At 44.4% G+C, this 17798-nt stretch overlaps 1 protein-coding gene across 3 annotated transcripts in view; it reads right to left on the bottom strand.

The window, feature by feature from the left end:
• Positions 1-15604, bottom strand: part of LOC147459757 (uncharacterized) — a 39426-nt gene extending 23822 nt beyond the window's left edge. For 2 of the 3 annotated variants that reach the window (XR_015187911.1, XR_015187910.1), the window contains exons 1-2: positions 13675-15604; positions 13512-13581 (exon numbers count right to left, since the gene is read on the bottom strand). The gene's annotated coding sequence lies outside the window, so the exon portion shown is untranslated. Of the gene's footprint in view, positions 1-13511; positions 13582-13670 lie in introns of all 3 variants that reach the window. The other variant, XR_015187912.1, reaches the window with a different exon arrangement.
• Positions 15605-17798: the final 2194 nt, after the last annotated feature.

Consider the following 17798-nt stretch of genomic DNA (forward strand, 5'->3'; position numbering starts at 1 on the left):
ACCACATTCTTCTGTCCCTGCACATGGACAATCTGGAAGTGGAACTATGACAAGATGTTCGCCCACCGCATCTGCTTTTCCGAAAGTTGCTTCTGTGACAAGAAGTAGCGCAAACTCTGATGGTCTATAAAGACAGTAAAATCCGCTCCGAGTAGATAATGCCGCCACTGAGTAAGAGCATGGATAACCGCCAAAAGCTCTTTCTCATAGATCTGTGCTGTCATCTCCGGCCTAGAGAACAAACGGCTCTCGTAAGCTATGACATGGCCTTCTTGCATCAAGACCGCACCCAGACTGCGACCACAAGCATCACAATATACTTCAAATGACTTCTGCAAGTCCGGCAAAGTCAAAATAGGTCCCGTAGTCAATTTCTCTTTCAATGTCCCAAAGGCAGTCACCTCTGTGGGTCCCCACGAAAAAGGTACTCCTTTCTGTGTCAAGGTATGCAAAGGGGAAACAACCTCTGCAAACTTTCGTATGAACCGCCTGTACTACGAACACAGTCTCAAGAAGCTTCTAACTTCATGGACATTCCTCAAATCGGGCCAATCACGGATAGTCTCTATCTTGGCCGGGTCCATTTGCACTCCTGCTGCGCTCACACAATGTGTCCCAAAAAGTGTATCTCTGGTAGGAAAAATTCACTTTTCTTTGCATTAATCACTAACGTGTGATATTGTAATGCTTGAAAGACTTGAAGCAGCTGATCTATGTGTTTTGTCTCATTCTTGGAAAAAACAATGATGTCGTCAAAGAAAGTGCCAAAAAATAGCCTGTACTCTCGAAAAATCCTGTCCATCATCCTGTTAAATGTCGCAGGAGCATTGGTTAAGCCAAAAGGCATCACCAAAAACTCAAATAACCCAAAAGTCGTCCAAAAAGCTGTCTTGTAGACATCTCCTGGCGCTATCCTGATCTGATGATATCCACTCTTCAGGTCAATCCTGCTAAAGCACGAGGATCCCTGTAACCTGTCGAGTATATCATCGATCCTAGGAATCGGAAATCTGTTCTTGATGGTGATTTGTTGAGAGCTCTATAATCGATGCACATTCTCCAAGATCTGTCTTTCTTCAAAACCAACAACACTGGAGAGCAATACGGTGAAGCACTAGGCTGGACAAGACCCTTTTCCAAGAGGTCTTTCACTGGGTTCATAATCTTTTCATTCTGTACTCGGCTCACACGATAAGGTGGCCGATTCGGTGGCGTGCTTCCAGGTATCAGATCAATGGTTTGATCTTCAGGCCCTCTGAAAAGCAATCGGCATGAGTGTGGAGAAAAATCTTGGCGTTCTTTTGATCAGATCAAAACATATTCAACCTCTATCCAGCGTTCAGTTCTCTCCCAAAAGAACCGAGTAAGAAACTGAAGTTCATCAAGTACAATCTCTAAGCCCTTCATTTATCAAAGTCGCTTTCTCGGCCCGGTAGTCAACCACAGCGTAGTTCTTGTGGTACCAAGGAATCCCGAGTAGAACGTCACTCGCGTGCCCTAAACACCCCTGTCATTGCAAACAAAGTTTGCCAATGCTCGGTGTAATGGCAACATCCCATCCGGGTGCCAATCAAACTACCTCTGCCTGTGGTGTCAGTCTGTCGGGCGTAATTCCAAATCGAGCCGCCAATTCCAAGTGAAAAGAAGTTGGCCTTGGCTCCTTCAAAAGAGCTTCCTGATCCTTCACTTTGCCCCAAAAAGCGGCAAAGTTTGTACTTTCATTCATTTGATTCGGTGCAAGTCCCACGCCATGTGGTACCAGTTCTGCTTTTCTGTCTGCCTTTTCTGCCACATTCCTCAGCTGCTCTCGAACTCTCAGGCCTGTCGTCGCCTTTATCATTCTGTTCTTTCTGTGCCTTTTTAGGACACTTTACGGAGATTTGTCCATGTTCCCCGCATCCAAAGCACTTCCCCTCTCTGATGAAGCGAGCTCTCTCCTCAGGAGTAAGCTTGGGTCGTGCATCCTTTTTCTCTGGGTTGCTCTTTTTCTTTCTACTTTCATTCCCAAAAGTCTGTTCGGCTCGTTGTGTCATGGCCTCATCTGTGGGGTAGGTCAGACTGCCAGAGTGAATGGCAAAGCCCCGCTTCGCATGACTCATCAACTCCTGAATAGAAGCTGACTTCTGTTCCAAGGAGTGATCTCGGATCTCTGTAGGTAGACCCAAGGTAAACCGCTCAATCTGTTCTCTGAACGAGATCTTCTTGAATGAAGAGGCGGGTAGAAAAGAGCTCCAGAATCTTTCACAATAAGAATTCACTGTATCGCTCTTGGTCATCCGGAGATGGTTCCAAGCAGCTCGTATATCTCCCTCAAACTCTTGAGTCAACCAAGAAGAAATAAAAAGCCTCTTGAATTTCAGCTATGTAACTGGCACAGTCTTGCTTAATAGAAGCGTGGACCACCAAGTATGAGCATTCCCCTTAAAGTAAGAGGCAGCTCTCCGAATCTTGGAGTGCTCTGAATAGCGTCCTCCCGCGAAAGCGATGTCAAACTGCTGTATAAAAGACAAAGCCTTCGAAGCATCTGAGTATCCTAAAAAGTATCAAACTTGATCGAGTGGCCACCTTCCTTAAACTCTCGGACTTTCTTGCTTTTATCTTTGAGAAAGTCATACCGGTTGGCTTTGTAAAAATTCTTCTTGTTCGCATAAAACTTTCTGTCATCGGAATCTGAGCTGTCTGTAGACGAGTCCTCAGTAGAATTGTCAGTCTCTGGGCGAGATGTAGCCTTCTTTGCCTTTTTCTTGCCCTTTCCGAAGCTTTGTTTCTTGCTTCGCTTTTTGCTTTTTCTGTCTTCTTCGCTCGAATCCGAGGAGCTAGAAGAACTGTCAGAAGAAGAAGAAGAAGAACTAGGTAGGTCTCCAAACTTGACGCGCTTCTTCAATTTCTTTGCCTTGTCAAATGTCGACCGACGACCCAAATATCCCGGGAAGTCAGTGCCTTTCTTCTGCTTTTTGCCGTGCTTTTTGGCTTTCTTTTGCGCGTCAAAAAGCTGAGCAATTCGTGCATCAACCACGTTCTCCAGTTCCTTCTCCGTATATTTTCTTGGAGGCAGAAGGTTTCTTGAGAGCGGGTTTCGTGAGCGGTGTTGTGGTTCTCTGCCACTCCATTTGTACCTCTTCCAAAGAGGTCTGGTTCATATATTTTGCCATCTTCGGGTCCTTGGCAAAATTGAGCATCATCTTTGTTGCATCGCCAATCAATTGACGACGCTCCATCTCTCTTTGCTCCGCCTGAGTAGGCCGAGGCGGGCCATACTCTGTCTGAATCTTCGTTGTGATCCCAGCCCGCATCTCCAGATGCAAAGGGAGTCGACTGATCATTGCCTGAAGCCATAGGTGCCGCGGAAAAAAAAATCGGGGATCGGTTTTCCCGTAGAAGAGAAATTGGCCGTGCTCTGATACCACTGTAACAGACTTGGACACTCCAAGTCAAAAATCAATCGCGACAGCACCAAATAACCACTTCAAAACAATTCACAGATCACAATAGATTTGCACTGGCCCGGCGGAGTTCCGTGCCTAGAGATATTGGCCCCAAAGACTGGCGCCCCTTTCGGTATTTCTTTTTGTATTAATCAATCATCAAAGTACAAGAGAGTGGTTAGGGTTTCACTCTCAGACTCTGTGTCCAGATGCTCTAAGAAGTAAGGCCCTCACCACTAATTTAAAGGTTACAAGGGATGCCCAAAAGCAGAGCCCCAAAAGCTTTTAAAATAAAAAGCATTAGTTCTCTCTCTCTTTTAGAGAGTCTTTTCTCTTTTTTTTTACATTAAAAAAAAAGCAAAATTCGCGTCGCTCATCATTTTCCAAAAAAGAAAAAAATTAAGCCTCCGCGATTTCCGAAAATTAGGGTTTCTGTTGTCCGCCACGTCATCACTTTGTGACAGTGTAGCTTGTCCACGGACACATAGGGTTGGATGTGTCACGTGACAAGAACATTGGCACGCGGTTGCAGTTCTCGTCATCTTTCCATCCGCAGACCGATGGGCAATCTGAGATTGCCAATTCAGTGGTACTAGATTTATTGAAGTCTTACATCTCGGATCAAAAGACTCAATGGAAAAAGTATTTACCTTTGGTGGAATTTGCCTACAATAACACGATACACTCTGCGACGGGGAAGGCGCCATTTGAGATTATTGAAGGTGCTACGAAGGTTCCACCCTTCCTAAGCACGAAAGATAAGATTTTTGAAGCCGATGAGTACACGCATAACTTGGACACGGCTTTTGCCAAGGTCCACCAGGCTTTGGTCAATCTAGTCTCTGCTGCTCTCCTCAATGAAAATGTTGGTCCACTATAAACCACTCCAAGGTAAGTGTAAGCATCTATGTACTCCACTGTCTCCTGGCCGTATGTGAATGCGGGTGCTGACCTTCTGAATGTCCTCTGTTTTTGACACCCAATAATGAAACAATTTTCTGGAGCCCATTTTATTAAAAAAGCAAAATCCTTCATTGTTATATGTATAGGAACCTACTCAAACCAGTTCGCACCGGCATGGACTGGTTTCGACAGGTTTCAAAAAGACAAACAGTGCGTTCGTGCGAGCTGTATCGTAGAGAGAGAGAGAGAGAGAGAGAGAGAGAGAGAGAGAGAGAGAGAGAGAGAGAGAGAGAGGCATTGGCCCCCATCCCCTTGATTCCTGCATGCACCTCCTTGCTGTTTCCATGGCGACTTCATTCCTGAGTCCATACTAGCCAACCACCTACACATACACAGTTTTTCTACGTGCCTTTTATTTTCGTTGGCCCTGACCTAGACTTTTTCAAGTTGCGATGAATCTGTCACGGGAGATGGCCTCATTGGCTGAGTACGTCATATAGGAATTGTGGCGCCAAGGTCTTGAGGAGCAGGCGGTTGCATAGCTACTGTTGCTTACACACACAGAACCTGTGGTAGAAGATAGATCTAATCACCTTCCACCGGGGTTTCATCTAGCTCCCTCTCTTTGACCCTGATATATTGCTCCTTTTGTGTCCCAACTCCTTTGTTGGAGATTGGCTTGATAATGACGGAAGCTATCTTCCATAATGCACTAGCATTCCTACTATGCTCAAGCATGAGCTACTTGTCACCATCTCCAGTTGCCCAATGCATTCTTCTTCCACCCTTGCAATCACTAGCATTCTCTTCTACAACCTCATCACATACTAGCATTCTCTTCTACACCCAATGTAAAGCATGGGCAACGGCTTCCTAGACATGCTGCTGTTAGAATTCTGGGGCTCAATCTTTGGGTAGTGATTGGCATACGCTAGGCGTCGCAGTTTTCATTGTGCTCATCCCCATGGTGTCCAACGAGATCAATGCAGATCATGTGAGGAATCTCAACCCTCCTCAAAGCAGCCTCATCCATCTCTTTGATAGTGCACGGATTCAAACTGACCACTTGACTAAGAGAAAGCAGAGGTGTGCTAGTCAAAATATTAAAAAGGGGATACCATAGTAAACCATACAAGCTGGGCTTCAGAGTCTCCTTCCTTCGTTATAGGCGAATAAAACTTGCATGTCACGTGACACATCCAACCCTATGTGTCCGTGGACAAGCTACACCATAACAGGGTTTCCGTCAGTCCAATCAGTCTAGATTAGAAGTGATATGGCACTTTTTGTGAGTCTATTCGTATACTGTGCATGCCCAGTCACATAGTATAGATGCATATCCTCTGGTTGCACACAGCATGATCATCAGTATTCCCATCAGAATCCATTAGAATCAGTTAGGGGATTTTTCCACTGCATTTAGCCTATTTTACCTATTTTTGACATTTTTCACGTATTAATTTAAGTGACTTTCCAACAAAAGTAGGTAGGGCAATTTGGGTAAGAAAATATATCAGCAAACCAAAGTTAGCACTAAATGGCAGATGAGCAAGGAGAACAGCAAGCCATTGGCGACAGGTTCCCCCTTCTCTCAGCAAGACTCCCCAGGAACCTCTTGGCGGTTTTCCTCACCCAAGACCTAGCGTTTGCATCATCGCCAGCAGCCCACTTTATCCTTGGCGTTTTTCAACAGACACCCATCGCTTTGCACTCTTGCATCTAGCGTTTTACAGAGCCCTGATCACCCACGTTATCCCTGGCGTTTTCAGCATCAGATCGTAGCATTACAGTAGCGTTTTCAGCCATAGATCACAGCAGTCATCAGCGTTTTTATCAGGCTACTGCAGCGTTTTTCAGCAGCCCAAAACAGCCCCGAAAAATAAGCAAATCACCCGCAGCAGAAATTTTGCAGTTAGCGTTTTTGGACAGCAGTTAGCATCAGTCAGTTTTCAGCCCTATTGTCGTCATCGCCATCCCGGTTGTCGTCGCCAACATAGCCTAGATCTGCATCAGTTTTATACATCATCATTGTACCCGTTTGTGCAATCAATCGTAGACCACTCTCGCCAACGAGAGTGGGGCCTTCGGAGGAGGGTTTTACGTCTCTGGTGTCATATCTCTCTTCTCTCTATCTCTTAGTCTCATACACTTTAACGAACAGTGTCTACTCACTTTGTTTGTGATCATAGCACTCTCCATTAAGAACGGAAGGCTCTCCCTTCCATAAGAACTAAAAGGAACCTTTAGCAAATATGGATCGCTCATCTTGAGAAAGAACAACATTCATTCCGCTGCACCTTACATTGGTATCAGAGCTTTGGTAGTGTTCTGTATCACTCAAGGAAAGAACCACAAGAATCACAAGAATTTTTTTTGCTTGTTGCGGTCGCACGAACCCAAGTTCGCTTGGGCGTGTCGATTCCTAATCGTGTTTTTTGAAGAGTGACAAGAATCCCAAGAAAGAAGGGCTTATCCAGCCTCCCCTTGTGTCTCTTTTTACTCATTGAGAGCGGACCGTACACTTAGAGGCCGGCCAATCGACGTGAGGTGGGAAAAGGCAACCTTGGTGTGAGCGCAAGGCCACCAAGGAGTAGAACTCGGGTGAAGAGAAGATCCTTCTCAAACACGGTTTGCAAGCGAAAGAAAACCTCAAGACCCTCAAGAACCCAAGAACCCAAGAACCCAAGACCCTCAAGAACCCAAGTTCCTCGTGAACTTAAGAACCAAATATCATAGTGCATGGTCGTCACCTGAAGCGGAATGGATACTTCGCATACAGGTGATGAGCATGAGAGAGGCGACAAAGAGTTCTCCCCACCAAGAGATTTTTCCGACCCTCCCCCTTCGCCATCTACGCCACGAGTTGTACCAACTTCTATGGAAACGATGGTCAAGTCGATGTTGGACATGATGGCACAACAACAAGAAACGAATCGAGTTGCGTTGGCACAACTAGCAAGCAAAGAAAAACAACAGGAAGCTAAGGACCGCGAGCGCGACGAAAGAAACGAAATAATTGCCGCACAACAAGAAGCAAATCGCATTGCTTTAGAACGCGAACGCGACGCACGAAAAGAAAGAAAAGAACAAAGAAAGGAGGAAGCGGCAACACGAAGCGCAGCCTTGGAGGCCGAGCGTGCCGCTCAAAGAGTGGCCTTGGAGATCGAGCGAGAGGCTATACACTCAAGAGTTGATTCGACAAGTACTTGCCTCGAAATTCGAACCAGCCAAAGATCGTGGAAGTTCCTCAAGTGGCACAAGCCACGATGCGGATTCCAACCATCCAATCACGGAGAAGTTGACTTTCAGTAGGTACGATGGTAAGATGGATGCTGCGGTTATTCATTCTTGGTTGCATCAATTTAATGCTTATTTTGCAACAACTAAGAAGACAGGAAATAGCAAAGTTTTGACAGCAACTATGTACCTTGCCGGTGATGCCATCAATTGGTACCACGCATGGCAAGAGGCACAGTTAGCGACGCACCTAGAGGAAGCCGACGAATTCACGCCCCTTTCTTTCAATTGGGTTGATTTCCAAGACAAGCTCAAGGCGCGGTTTATACCACCTCAATACCTCGCACGATTGAAGGACGATTGGCGCGCTCTCAAGCAAAATGGTATGCCGGTTATGTCTTTTTCTAATCGTGTTTTACAGCTAGGTACCCAATTACGCAAGTCGAATGATGAACGCAAAGAGGCATTCTTTTTTGGGTTAGACGACTATATCAAGTTTGATGTAGAAGTCTTGGACCCAATCGATCTCAACAAGGCGGTAGCGATTGCTCTAGCACACGAGATGAAGCACAACAAGGGAAAGCCTAAGGAGAACAAGACGTCCACAAGTACCTCGCAGATTTCTCAGAACCCTCATTACGGTAAGAACGGTAAGAATGGTAAGAATGGTAACTCTTCTCACCAATCTTCCAACGGTCTCTCAGAAAAGAATTCTGCCAATGAATCTAAGGGTAATGCTAACACAATTGCTAAACCTAAGCTTACTCCAGATGAAAAGGTAGCACAAGGGATTGTAGGAGGATACATCACGTCGGAATAGCAAAGCACTTATTCTAAGGAAGGTCGTTGTTTTCATTGTCAGATTAAGGGTCACATAAAAAGAACATGTTCTAAGCTTGAATCGAATGAATCTAAAGAATCCACATAATCCATTTCCTGTCCATGCAATTAATGATAACACGAGTGTGCCCCAAGTTTCTCATGACCCTCCCATTGATGATTCTCTCATTAAATGTTATGGTCATATGACGGGGCAGCGTTTTGTCATAATGTTCGACCCAGGTAGTATGCATGATGTGATCAGTCCCTCTCTTGTTGAGAGAGCCCGCCTAGAAGTTAGTCAAAGATCTCCTATCGAGGTCTTTGGCTTTGTTCCCGATATGCACGTTCTCATCACGGAGGAGTGCCTTGATGTGTTGTTTGCAATTCAAAAAGCTGCCTTCACTAGAAGATTTGTTGTCTCTCCTCTCTCAAGATGTGATATGATTTTGGGCATTCGATGGTTTCGTGATGCTAACCCTCTCATTGATTGGGAGGCTAACACTTTCACTCTCAATGCCAAAAGTGATTCTCCCATTGTCATTCATGGAGAGGACATTGTTCATTCTCCATCTCTCATTGCTAATATGCAGGACAAGATTGAACGAATTCATGCGAAGGAGACTCTCTCAGTCTCTTTTTCTCCAAAGCATGACACACAGGATTTGTATGATTGTGAGCAGCATGATGATTTGATTGACAATGATCAGCATGATGATTTGGATGATAAAGACAAGCATGATGATTTGCATGATCAAGATGTGATTTCTGACAAGCATGATGATTTGCATGATCAAGATGAGATTTCTCACAAGCATGATGAGTTGCATGAAGAAGATGTGATTGTTCACAAGGATGATGTGTTCGTTGATGCTTTTTCTAGCGAAGCTAACCTCGTTGCAGATTCGATCAATCACGAAGGATCGATCTTGGCTCTCGAGCCTAGGTCTAAAGAACCCTTACAAGAAGTATTATGTGTTCGCATGATTAGTACGCACGCATTGTTCGAGTATTTCATTCGTGATCGTTTCCTGTATTTTAGTCAGCGACTTTATGTGATCCCTTTTCCTAAGCAGGAAATATTGTACGTTGAGCACGTTTCACTCATGAATGAGCACGAATGTGTGCGGAATTCTCATGAAAAGCTGAAAAGTATGTATGTAAGAAAGTCACATTCCATGTCTCTTCCTTGGCATAACACATTCGTAGAACGAGCATATAAAAGTATAAGCACCAAGCATGGGCTTTTCGGTTGTGAATTGCCACATTTGATTGCTCTAGATCATAAGAGAGAGATTCGATCTCATTGTTTGCGTGTATGTGGTGAACGGTTTGGAATTCCGTCTACTGGTTCATTTACATTGCATGCACAGTCCTTAGAGAAAACAAGATGTTTTCCACTCACTTTACATGGAATGGGTATATTCATGGTTTTGTGTTGGAAATGTTTTCAAGAATTTTCAGCCATGGAGATTCTTGAAAAAGGAAGAAGCACGACTCTAGACGAAGTTGAAGCATCGAAGGAGCCACAAAAGATTTTGCGTCGCTTTCGGCGCGGCCCAAAGAAGCACACATCATAGTGGATCAGCGAAGAGTCCCTCGACGCCATACAGTTCGATACCAGTACCTCACTTTGAAAAGGAGGGGATGTCACGTGACACATCCAACCCTATGTGTCCGTGGACAAGCTACACCATAACAGGGTTTCCGTCAATCTAGTTAGTCTAGATTAGAAGTGATATGGCACTTTTTGTGAGTCTATTCGTAGACCGTGCATACCCAGTCACTTAGTATAGATGCATATCTCTGGTTGCACATAGCATGATCATCAGTATTCCCATCAGAATCCATTAGAATCAGTTAGGGGATTTTTCCAATGCATTTAGCCTATTTTACCTATTTTTGACATTTTTCACTTATTAATTTAAGTGATTTTCCAACAAAAGTAGGTAGGGCAATTTGGGTAAGAAAATATATAACCAAACCAAAGTTAGCACTAAATGACAGAAGAGCAAGGAGAACAGCAGGCCATTGGCGACAGGTTCCCCCTCTCTCAGCAAGACTCCCCGGGAACCTCTTGGCGGTTTTTCTCACCCAAGACCTAGCGTTTACATCATCGCCAGCAATCCACTTTATCCTTGGCGTTTTTCAACAGACACCCATCGCTTTGCACTCTTGCATCTAGCGTTACAGAGCCCTGATCACCCACTTTATCCCTAGCGTTTTCAGCATCAAATCGCAGCATTACAGCAGCGTTTTCAGCCGTAGATCACAGCAGTCATCAACGTTTTTATCAGGCTACTGCAGCATTTTTCAGCAGCCCAAAACAGCCCCGAAAAATCAGCAAATCACCCGCAGCAGAAATTCAGCTATTAGCGTTTTTGGACAGCAGTTAGCATCGCTCAGTTTTCAGCTCTATTGTCGTCATCGCCATCCCGGTTGTCGTCGCCGACATAGCCTAGATCTGCATCATCATTGTATCCGTTTGTGCAATCAATCGTAGACCACTCTCGCCGACGAGAGTGGGGCCTTCGGAGGAGGGTTTTACGACATCTCTGGTGTCGTATCTCTCTTCTCTCTATCTGTCAGTCTCATACACTTGCACGCACAGTGTCCACTCACTTTGTTCGTGATCATAGCACTCTCCATTAAGAACGGAAGGCTCTCCCTTCCATAAGAACTAAAAGGAACCTTGAGCAAATATGGATCACTCATCTTGAGAAAGAACAACATTCATTCCGCTGCACCTTACATTGCATGACAATGTAGATACACCATAGCCATGTACCTTGTAAGAAGAAAGGTAACATGACTCTTGGGATGGCTTATCTACGCCATCCGTAGAAAAATCCAATAGGAACCTAAGAGAGCTTGTACGGGCCACACTCATTCAAGAAGACAAAAACACAAACACTGAGCACTCTGTGTGTGTGTGTCTACATGTACGACAAGTACATTAAAGTTGAAATTTCCAAGCCTAGAAAGAGTTAAAGAAAGATGGCTGCTCATCCAAGCTCCCTCGATGTCGACTGTTGTTCACAACCCGCAAGAAAAAACACTTGGCCCACGTCTCAAAAAATAAAAACTGTCCATTAGCCTCAAAAAAAGGTTCATCATTTCATGTTTCAACCCCTACAGCCTTTGCACTTCTAAAATGTTCTAACATGCAATACTTTTCGCTGGTTGATATGAATGTCTTTTGACCATTCAATGCAAGGCAAGAATTTCAAGAGAAACCAAGCTTAGGTTGATGAGGAAAGGGATATCAAATGAGAGGGTGGAAGACAATAGATGTCTACGGTGACACTATGCCATTTAGCTAAAGACTAGAGGTACGTTGTTGGGCACATTTAAGCATGCGAGATCCTCTCACTTTTTCTAAAGAACATGTAAATCTTTTCCCTTATCCACCCTCCAAACAGTCTTGAAGGACTTGCTCGTTTTTTCCCTCGCTCCGAAAAACTCGCTCACCATCTTGTAAGACTCATCTCACCCACATGTACCTAGCTTGCTCATCCCTGCGGGCTATATGTATCAATGGCTGCAACTCCTCCTTGAATAACACTACCACTCCTCTTGAGCCCTGTCCTCTGTGCTCTGATCGTCTCCTATCTACAAGTTGTCTCCCATCTATATTCACTAATGTGAGACATAGATTGCCCAGGGACCTGATATGTCTCAGAGTAGAAGATGATGTCTCTCCAAGTAAAACTCTCCTCAAAAGCACACACATCAAGGCGCATAGATTCATTACAATTCTAGGTAGCAACTTTGAGTGCAGTCCCATAGGCCTCAGACTGTCATATGGAGCCTCGCCCCAATATCACCACTCTTCCCTCTCAGTGAAAAGCAATCTTACCTTTTTTCCTTGCCACTCTAATCTTTGGCATTACCTCCTACATATAGGCGACTTGTGAGAGGATAAGGTCATTCCCGAAAAAGATACCCGTCTTTTTAAGAATTGGTCTCTTCTTCAAAAAGCCTTTCTTCGCTTCCATGGAGGGAAAACGAAGGATCAGTGCCCTTTTTTTCGAGGTTCCTCCCATTTTTCTTGTTGCCCAGGCCCCACTCTCCAAGCTCTTGACTGTATCGTCTCATAAACCCCTATCAAAGCAATGAGTTCTTTTACCTCTTCGTCTACATTATCTGTCTTTAAGGTCGCAAATTCTCACATGTAGAGAGCGTATATGTCTTCTTTGCTTCTCTTCTAGTGTCAGGTTAATAATGGTGGGTGTGAACGTTGTTTCCTTGCTTTTTCTTTTCTTGGCAATCTCAATCCGTTTCTCAGCTTCATCTGCTTTCTGTCGAATCTCTGTAATAACGTACACCCAAGAAGTCATCATTTCTTTATGCTGCTCTTCCCTCTCTTTGATAACTCGCACTTGCTCTTTGATTGTGTTGAGTTCTTCTATTACGGAGGGTTGTAATTCTCCCTCTTCAAGCGTGTTTCGTGATCGTGTCTCAACGAGCTTCTTCTTGAGTGACGCAATCTCTTCGTCTTGGACCGTCCTACGATCTCCCATTGTAATGATCTTGCTTTCTTAAGCCAAAACGTGATCTTCGAGCATTTTTATTGTCCCTAATAGCTTGTGATTGATTTTGTTAATGGTTTCGATCATTTTTTCTTTGCACTTTTGACTGCATCTTTTAAGGGATCGCGTTTATCATTCTACTTCCTCATATTTGGTCGCTGCTAAAAACGAGAGGAATTTTGCGACGGAAGGAGACCACACTACACGCACAAGTGCTTCCACATTATGCATACATGTTCTCCCACATTAAGCATACATGGCGTACATTATCTGCAATTTTTGCACAGAGAGAGAGAGAGAGAGAGAGAGAGAGAGAGAGAGAGAGAGAGAGAGACGAATAGCTAGATCATTAGCTATAAAGAGTAATTTACAATGCTGTGCAAGGGACTTTATATACCCTCCTAAAGAGTTGACCAATTCTTTAAAAGAGTCACACATGAGATACAATGACATCCTTAAAGAGAAGACGAATCCACTTACATAAAGTATATCTACCACATGCATAACTTATGTGGTGAATTTATAAAGCAAAAGTGTGCAACTCCGTACATTCTTCATAGTCACATACATCATGGAAGGAAGAGAGAATACATACCTGAGTAAAAGAAACAAGTGATCCAAGAGTAATCATGTTATTCCACCGCTATCTCAGCTACAAGAGATGCCTGCAAAGCATGTTAATAATTAGTAAGTAGCATGCACAAGCTTCTCACTTGCCGATCAAGAAAAGGATTCACATAGATAAAGTACATACTAACATGTCCTCCATTTCTTGAACTTCGTTTTGAAAAGCTTCCATGTTGACGAAAATGTCACTCTGCTCAAAGTCATTGAATATTGACATTTAATCACATATAAAAATGTTGAAAAGTCGTAGGTTATTATGGAGAATACCACAATCATGAATTTTTCTCAGATTTTATGCGATACTCTTTCTACATCCATTTATCAACTTCACCAACGCAAGATAACATGTGCCACAATCTGACAAGACCAAGTATGCGAGAAACGGGACACAGTCTCCTTGCAATTCCTTTAGAGCATGGTATGCCATCTGCTCTTTCACAAAGGCCTCCGCTGCACCATCGTGATACAAGTTGAACGTTTTGATAGCAAGTGACACGACTTGTAAGATCAATATCTTTCATGTTGTAAGTAGGCAGCTTGTGAAAACTCTCAGATGTAAAGACATCCGTGTAGAAATTCGATACATCAAGATGGTAGAAGACATGTTTTCCATCTGTGCACACTGCCTCCTCTTTTCTTGAAGAACCAGCAGCCCCAGATGTTCTTGGGCTCTTTTTGCACAGACAGTCATACTATTTACACGGCTTGTCCTCCTTCCTATCGAAGTCACTTCAATAACCACAGGAAATGTAAGAACATATCCTTTTGAAGGCGTAGTAGACACCTTTGACCTCCCAAGACGGTTTTTATCACCTTGATGATTGTAGGCTTCTACCAAGACATACAAGAATGCAACAAGAGGAGTGGATCCAATTTTAACCACGGGAGAATATTCCAAGGTCTTCATAGCAACAATTGCAGCTCTCCTAAAAAGAATGGTTTGATTGTAATTGCTCACGAAGCCATACTTGCTCTCATCTAAAACCATATCACCGAACATCTGCTGAATAGTGTCTAAGACCTTTTTGACCTTCTTGGGATTATTGAGGGCATTCTCAAGCTCTTCATTGTCCTCCATGTGAAACTGCCAGTTGCCCTTTCCTTCACCGTTCCCAAACACACGCACAGTCAATGCTGGTCTATCACATACCTCCTGTGCAGCAGAGGTATCTAAAAGCACAATGTCTGTGCAACTGTAATTTCTTCCGCTTCCTGCACTCATAAACTTGGAGGATGTTCAAAAGACCAGCCAATGAATCTACAGTGATAAATAAATCCTCCAATGCATGGAGGATGTCTGTCCCGTCGGATGCAGGCCAAAGCGGTCCAAAGCGCTCCATAGGAGGCAAATATGATAGCTGTTTACATCCAAGGAAGCCGCCAATGCCCTCCCAAAATCCAGGCAATCGCTCGAACGAAGACACCGTTCGGGGTGAGACGGCCTGAGTTTACGAGCTGGTAATTCGGGGAAAGGAGAACTTGCAAGCTCTCGTGCAGAAATTTTTGCTACTGCCATGAGGGAGACAGCGAAGTGTGTAAACAAGAAGAAGAAAACAAGGCCTACCCATAAGCATTCCGAGATATATATATATATATTATATATATATATATATATATATATATATATAGAGAGAGAGAGAGAGAGAGAGAGGAAGAAGAAGAAGAGAATTTTTAACGTCGTAGGAAACTATCCCAAGAGACCTTAAAGATCTATCCGACGAGGAGAGTTGAACTCAAGACCTGCTATTCAAGAGGGAAATGGCATAACCGATCTACCACAATTGGGTGATAGAAAGGGGGGGGGGGAGAGAGAGAGAGAGAGAGAGAGAGAGAGACGATGCTCTTTCCAATCCTTGAGATTTGGGAATCGGTAGTCTACGACTTTTAACTTGTCAAGCCTTCAAGGCAAAGAGAGAGAGAGAGAGAGATATTCTCGTGCGTATAGATATAGGCAAAATATTTTGCTACTAAAGAAAATGTTCCTTTACAACACAAATCTACCACATAAACTACATCCTTCATCAATCTATTTATTCCTTGGATGTATAAGAGAAGTGTTCAGCTGACCTTGAATCTCAATTCGACTCAATCTGGGCTCTTTTTCAAGCCCCTAGCTTCCATTAGAGCTTGAACCTTTACTTTATCCCCAAGCCTGCTGCTTGAGACATAGCTGTTTGATAGCTTTAAAGAATCAATAGAGCTCATAGGCCCCATCCGTAGAAAAAGGCTTCCAGTTGACCGTGTGTGGTTATGAGTTAAGAATCCACAAGATAGAGGTGCCGGCACAATTTGTACTAGGCTGCAATGGCATATTGAACTGTCATAAAACCACCTCATGGCAAGCTAATGCAGAATCTGGAGCCACGTCATCCATATCCCTTGAATACATGTGCAAGTATGAACATTGAATCTGCCCTTTTGACAAAATTATCTCCTCAAGGCTTGGTGTGGAGAGAGCACGCGCCTGCTTACATGAGAGCCCCAACAACGACCTATGAATTAGCTTTGACAGAGCGTCTGAGCATAGCTGCTGCTGATCTCTCTCTCTCTCTCTCTCTCTCTCTCTCTCTCTCTCTCTCAGCCAGCCGCGTGGAGGCACTACGATATGACTATGCCATGTCTCTATCTAGTGTATGGTTTGTGGAGTCGTGCGAGGCAGGTACGATGGCTGAGTCAAAGAGGTGGGACCAGAGTCCGCAGACAGCACGAGAGGGAAAGAATCATTCTCTCTCTCTCTCTCTCTCTCTCTCTCACACACACACACACAATAGAGTAAGAGAACTTGCTATACAACTTTGGCCACAATCTCTCTCTGCTGTGTGGTTTGTGGAGTCATAACATGCAAGGGGCACTGAGGCCTGTGCAATGGTTGTCTCGGTTGAGTCGAGGAGGGCATTTTGTAATGCATTGGTTAAGTGGAAGGGCAAGATCAAATGGAGTAGAGACCACAACACATCGATTGATGTGTGGATGATTCCCTGCAAATTAAACAGGAGCTCGGTTTGAAAAATGGGAATCTAATAGAAATCCACAACTCTCTGTCTCTCTCTCTCTCTCTCTCTCTCGCGCGCGCGCGTGCAAGAAAGTGTTTGGCTCGTTCCCATTAATTTAAAATGTATCAGCTGAAAGCTGTCATTACAAGCCATAGGCCATATCCAAACAGGAGAAACTGAGGTGAAAAAATCCCTGAACATATACAATGACCCCATAACGCTCTTACTCTATCTGTGATTAGTATGACTAAAGGATTGGTGGTGAACTACAAGTAAGATCAATCGATGTGTTGACTTCGAGTACTATGATGCCATGCAACTCCCGGAGAGCTTGTTGCTACCCAAGTTGAGGTTTTGGACAAGGTTACAGGAGTTGAGTGAAGAAGCAATGGCAACTCAGAGGTTGTTGCTGATGGAGAAATCCAAAGCCCTTTGACACACACTGCCCCTGTAGTACGTAGCACGTCTCCAGTTGCTCCTACCGGTAAGCATGGTTTGTAACTCTTATTCTCTGCCATCTCCTCGTTTCCTTCTTCTCCTTCTACTGTTGCTGCTGCTGTGAGGGTAAGCTATGGCTGCGAGCCTCGTGGTGGAGGCATCGTTTCCTTCTTCTGCTTCTACTGTTGCTGCTGCTATGAGTGCGAGCCTCGTGGTGGAGGCATAGTTTCCTTCTTCTGCTTCTACTGTTGCTGCTGCTATGAGGTTAAGCTATGAGTGCGAGCCTCACGATGGAGGCACAAAGCAATTGTCTTGAGGTTGCATCATGTCATTGGCCCATTGCACGGAGAGAGAGAGAGAGAGAGAGAGAGAGAGAGATAGCTCTAGCACAACGAGCCGGACGGCAACTCGGCAGCCAACAGTTGATGCTGGGGAATCTTCCCTTGCTGGCTGGCGATATTGAGCACAACCTCTCCGGCCAGCGAGTGGAAGATGGTTGCATACTTTTGATTGGATGGCAGGAGGCTGAACACATTGCCGGGGGAGGTGAGGCGTGGGCTACAGCGGCCAGCCAGCCACTTGCCGGCCAAAAAGAGCACTCGATACGTATGCACTCGCCCTTGCAAGATTCTCTTTGGCTGGCCGGCTGCTCTGGTTGTGCTCGTGCTAAGAGAGTCTATATTGATATGTGCCGAATCGTCGATTCGCCATGTCTCTCGATCCTCGAGCTTACTTGCCAATCCCAAAAAAAGGCATGTTAGAAAAAACCTCCGACAATCATTCCATTTACAGCTCAATCCATGCAATGATCGCCCACTAACTCT

Source organism: Adiantum capillus-veneris, chromosome 4 (genome assembly GCF_014529385.1).
Source record: "Adiantum capillus-veneris isolate H3 chromosome 4, ASM1452938v2, whole genome shotgun sequence".
Taxonomy (NCBI): Eukaryota; Viridiplantae; Streptophyta; class Polypodiopsida; order Polypodiales; family Pteridaceae; genus Adiantum; species Adiantum capillus-veneris.